At 49.0% G+C, this 5713-nt stretch overlaps 1 long non-coding RNA gene across 1 annotated transcript; it reads right to left on the bottom strand.

Moving 5' to 3' along the window:
• Positions 1–739: 739 nt before the first annotated feature.
• Positions 740–3813, bottom strand: LOC144333332 (uncharacterized). The gene is made up of 2 exons (XR_013401911.1): positions 3546–3813; positions 740–2473 (listed from the first exon to the last, which is right to left on the bottom strand). It is a non-coding gene; the product is annotated as an uncharacterized LOC144333332 (long non-coding RNA).
• Positions 3814–5713: the final 1900 nt, after the last annotated feature.

Genomic DNA, 5713 nt, shown 5'->3' with positions numbered 1-5713 from the left:
CTTGTGTTTTCTTTAATGTTTGAGTTTAAAGCCATCAACAAATCAACTCACCAACTTAACCAAACTGAACAAAACAAACCAGAAAGAATAGACAAAGATGGTGGTGATAAGAAGAAACATTTATATGTACTTCGCTGCTCTGCTCAGGACGAGTTTTGTCTGACACATTTTTTACATAAAATCACAGCAGCTTACAATACCAATTCATGGTTCATTAAAAACCTTTCTCCTGCCTGTAATTCTTATTGAAATCATTGGGGACAAAAGGGAAATGGATTTTTGGAGTGATGGTGAGCAGGCTCTTGCTATGAATGGAATCCCATTCATGATGACTGAAGGATTGATTTGCATGAGTTATGGAAACAGCATTGACTCTAAGTGTTGGGTTCAACTTTAGGAAGAACTGGAAATCCTATTGGTGTATAGATTTATATTCAAGTGTTACTATGTCAAGCCAATGCTAAAGTTATGGTCAACCAATATATTTTAGCAGTGTAAAAGAAATAGCGTTAGTTAAGTAGATATAAAGAAAATGTTAAAAACAAAGATATTTAATTCTGATTCCGGCATTTTCTCATTTTATTTTTGTCCTCAATAACCTTAATGTCTCAGTTGTTACCATCTCAGAAATGGGGATACCAATGCTGCTTCATAATGATACTAGAAGAAACCATTGTTGGAACCGAACTGTCGATTCCTTCCTGGGCAGGGGTCGCCGCGAAGGATCACCGACACGAGATTCACAGCAGAGAGTTATTTATTACTAGCGCGCTAGGGTCCCAAGTTCTAAGTTGGCCCTGGGACCCCGACTGCTTGTTACAGGCTGTTTATATAGGCAAATACAAGTTCAAACACAGCTTAGGGCGCGAAATTCAAACAAAGCTTTAGGCGCGTGGTAATTGGGTCTGTCTATGGCCTGAGCAAGTTGTCTTATGCTAATTGGTTAGAGCAGGACCTTATGAGGTTTTTTCTTGGAGTTACTGATTCCGGGAACTTCGAGGCAGGGTGGGACCCCCGGAATTGGCAGGGTGGGACCCCATGAGGGTGGGACCTTATTGAGACAGGGTGGGACCCTATCCAGAGCCACCTGGTGTTAATTTTTTTTATATGAGGCCTATTTTCTAAATTTTATGAGGCCTAGTTTCATTCCCTCCTCTTTTTGTGTCAGAGGCTCAATCTTGAGCCTCTTTTTTAGTCCTGAGGGTCTGGTATAGTTGGGTCAGAACCATAGCATGTAATCTATTTTTAATAAGGGTGAGTAAGTGGTTGAGTATGCATGGCCTGAAAGTCAGGATGAGCGTGAGCAGGATGAGGGGTCTTAAGATGGTGGAGATTAGAGTGCTAAGCCAAGGGGATTGGTTGTACTAATTTTTAAACTAACTTTGTTGAGATTTTTTTTTCTTTTAGTTTTGCCATAGAATCTTTAACTATTTTTGAATGATCTGCATAAAAACAATATTGCTCTTTTAGGGCTGTACAGAGCCCGCCCTTTTTTAGAAAGACAATTTCTAGTCCTTGTCGGTTTTGTAATATAATTTCAGACAGAGAAGTCAAGGACTTTTCAAGTTTTGTGATAGATTGTTCTATGGCTTTAAGGTTTTTATCTATGGCTACTTTAAGTTGTTGCAGATGATGGTTACTATGCACTAGGGCTGCTGTCCTGGTCTTAACTCCAGCCGCTACCTTAATTTTTAACATGTCGGCGAGGGTGAGGGAGATTAAGGGCGGGGAAGTGCTTTGAGGAGTTTTTAGTTGGGGCTTCTCCGATATGGAAACCGGGGGCTTCTTAGCTTCTAATAAAACCTGGTCTGGCCTTACTGCAACAGGGGCAGTGTCTGGATTGACTAATAGTCTGATTTGGAGGGGAATTTTAGGCGGGTTGTGCTGGTATAAATAGAGACTTTATATTAATTTTGTTGTTATCTATCTGTTATTTTTTAGGTTGAAATAGAGGTCTGGAAACCAAGTCTTTATAGGAGCATTTTCGGAGGTCTTATTTAAGACCTCTTGATTATTAAAATTAATTATCTGTCAGGTCAGGCTAAATGGCCGGTGGGGGTTAGTGTCAAAAACTACACTAGAGACGGCGCAGGGAAGAAGGGTAAACAATAAGTAAGGAGTTAGATACGAGAGAGTCTTATCTTGAGCGGGTCCGCGGAGCGTTGGAGTTTTCACGTCTTAAGTGGTGTTGATCCGGACGTCTCTGGAGCAGCCTTGGCGTGGGATGCGTGGATCTAAGTGGAGATTCCGTCAACCTTTATGGCTGGAAGGGGTGACTGGTCAGGAGAACAATGTAGGGTTCTTTCCACCGAGGCTCTAGTCCTTGAGTGCGATGCCGTCTAACGTAGACAGAGTTTCCCACCTGGAAGGGGTGACTGGTCTGTGGATGTCTGGGTTTGTACAGTTCTTCCAAGGGGGCCCAGATTTGGGCCTGTACTGCTTGGAGTCCTTTTAGCCGGGCCTGTAGGTCAGTCTTAGGATCGGAGGGGGAGAAGGAATTAAGCAAGGTTGACAAAGGGGGAGGTCCTCCGTAGAGGATTTTATATGGAGTGAGCCCAAAACGGTTAGGTGTATTCCAGGCCCTTAACAGAGCTAAGGATAGGAGGCGTCTCCAATCTTTTAAACCAGTCTCTAAGGTCAATTTAATAAGGGTCTCTTTTATTGTTTTATTTATTTTTTTTACCTGTCCTGAGCTCTGGGGTCTATAGGCACAATGTAATTTCCAATTAATCCCCAATATCCTGGCGAGCCCCTGACTTACCTGAGAAACGAAGGCTGGCCCGTTATCTGACCCAATTACCTTGGGAAGTCCGAATCTAGGAAAGATTTTTTTCAAAATTTTCTTGGCTACTATGTGTGCCGTTTCTTGCCGGGTGGGATAGGCTTCTACCCATCCTGAAAAGGTATCTACAAACACCAGTAAGTACTTATATCCAGCATAGTGAGGTTTTACTTCAGTGAAGTCTATTTCCCAATAGACTCCTGGGCGGTTATCACGAGTTCGTTTCCTTTCTGGCACTCGGGTAGCCCCAGCGTTTACCTGCTGACAGACCTTACAGGCAGATGTCACTTGTTCTACGAGGGTACTTGTCTTTGGGATTAGAAAGTCAGTTTTTTAATCAGTAATTTTAGCTTTCAATTATTTAAGTGTGTCCAGGCATGCATCTGCTGGATCATTGCCAGGGCCTCCTTGGTCAGCATTGGGGGTTCGTCAGTGCTGCCAGCAGTTATGCCCCCGGGATTTTTTTTCTTGGCCCAGCCGTGGGGGCTGAGCCTCTTTAGGGACCCCTTCTGGGGGTCCGGCAGGTGACACAGGGCGGCTGGGCTGGGGGCTGCCCTCAGGACTGGGCTCTGTGCCTTTTTGCAGGGAACTTTCCGAATGGAAACTCTGGTTGCTGTTCTCATCATTGAGATCCAGCAGGATGAAAGGGCCATCCCCTCGGGGACTGGCGCCCCTGCCCCGACGTTCCCGGCCACGGGATCTCTTTGCCCCGCCACCTGCCCGCCTTCGTTCCTCCTCCTGGGGGTCCACCACTGGCACTTACTTGAAGATACGAAGGGAAGTGTCGCCTACAGTCACTTATTGCTTCTTCCATTTTTGGACCTTCTTGATGGTCGCCATTACCTTCTTGATGTTATCTTCGGCCCGGCTCCGGGTCTCGGCCTGTACGGTCCGGCCGGCCATGCTGGCGTGGCTGGGGCCGGAGCCGAGCCTGCGGCGGGGCCGCCTCCTGTCTGGCGGGCTCAGGCTTGGCGCCAGGCCCGGGCGCCGCGCTCTCGGCCTGCCGTTCCTCCGGGAGTTGGCCGCGCCCTCTTTTGTCCTTAACGCCTCCGCGAGTCCCCTGTTCTTTGCAGTAGGCACACTGGTCTTTTTCCACTTTTGGCCATCTCCGCTTCTTTCCCTCTCTCCCTGGTCCTTTCTTTCTCACAACTGCTGCCAGGATTTTTGTTAAATGCTTATCCTTTACTCGGTTTTTACAATCCTCTCGCTCTATCTGTTCCTTCGCTAACCTGGCTTCCCTTTCCTTAGGGGTTTCTTTCTTATCTTGGCCAAATTTGTGGGGCGTTTTCCTGCCCCTTTGAGACCCGCCAACAGAGCCTGGCGATAGATTTGGAGACTCTCCCTACCTGGTGCCGTTTCATAGTCCTAGTCCGGGCGGGTGAGGGGAAATCCCTCGTCTATTTTATTGGGAAGTTGGGTTGGGAGGCCTCCTGGTCCTGGCACATTTTTCCGGGCCTCCAAGAGGACTTGCTGCCTTTTTCAGTGGTTAAGAGGACCTGCAGGAGTTGCTGGCAATTATCCTAGGTGGGCTGGTGGGTGAGGAGAATGGATTCTATTAACGAGGTTAGGGCCTGAGAGTCTTGGGAAAAGGAAGAGTTATGGGTCTTCCAGTTATAGAGGTCAGAGGCAGAGAAGGGCCAGTACTGGACTGTGTGACTGACAGTACGGAGGGGAAAAAGGGAGGATTGCTAAGTGGAAGGGCCTTCTGGGTCCTCAGTCCGCCGCAAGCGGAGACGAGGAGGTGTCGGCGGCGGCGTCCGAGGGGTGAGTTTGGGCGGGGCTGGAGGAGGAGACGGGGTGGAGGGAGGGGCCGAGGGAGAAGTTGGAGAAAGGGTAGGGGTCGAGGCGGTAGAGGAAAGAGCTGGGGACAAGACAGGGGGCAAGGGTGAAGCGTAAGGTGGAGGTCCCCGAAGGGGGTTTTGAGGTGGAGGAGGCAGGGGTTCGAGAAGGAGGAGGTCCCTCTGGGGTTTATCTGGGAGGACTGGCTTATGCGGGTCCGGATTCCGATTCTTTGGGGCTTCTAAGGCAAGGAGGGTAGATTGGGATGGGGAAGGGGAATGGAGGAAGGGTTTCACCCAAGAGGGAGGGTTTCGGACCAGATCCTCCCAAGTAATTATGTAGGCCACCTGGTCTGGGTGTCCGTGTGGCCCAGGATCCATCACTGTTGCTTTAACCTGTAAGATAATTGGGAGGTTAAATGTTTCGTCCCGGGGCCACCCAACATGGAGGGTAGGCCACTTGGACGAGCAGAATTTTCGCCATCGTCCCTTACGGAATTCTATGGAGAGGTTGTGGGCTCGAGCCCGAACGTCAGGGAAGTGAGTCAGGGTCAGAGACAAAGGAGTCGTCAACGTCTGTCTTATTTCGTCCACGTATAACAAACAAGGACAAAACAAAAGTAACAAAAACAAAGACCAGACAAGTAAGGAGAAGCCGCGCGGCCAGAGAGTAGCGCCACAAGATTACAAAATATTCAGACGGCAGGGGCGGCCTGCCTACAGATTTGAGGAGGCTGACCGAGTCATTAGCCTTCTCCCAGACTACCGCCAGGGCGTCCCCCAGGGCGAAAAGTGAGAAGGTGCGGGACACGTCTGTCCCCCTTCCCCACTTAATTCAGAAGGAGTACTCTCCAGAGTTCAGAGTTAGCCGGCAAGACAGACAGAACAAAACGAAGGTACCTGGTAGGTCCGTTCAGTCAGCAGTCCGTGGCCCGGGCCAGATAGGTCTCCGCTGGATGGGTCGGGGGTCCTCGGACGACCCCACTTCCCGGCCAATGCACCAAATGTTGGAACCGAACTGTCGATTCCTTCCTGGGCAGGGGTCGCCGCGAAGGATCACCGACACGAGATTCACAGCAGAGAGTTATTTATTACTAGCGCGCTAGGGTCCCAAGTTCTAAGTTGGCCCTGGGACCCCGACTGCTTGTTACAG

This window comes from Macaca mulatta, chromosome 12 (assembly GCF_049350105.2).
Source record: "Macaca mulatta isolate MMU2019108-1 chromosome 12, T2T-MMU8v2.0, whole genome shotgun sequence".
NCBI lineage: Eukaryota > Metazoa > Chordata > Mammalia > Primates > Cercopithecidae > Macaca > Macaca mulatta.
This window is presented reverse-complemented; position numbering and strand designations above follow the sequence as displayed.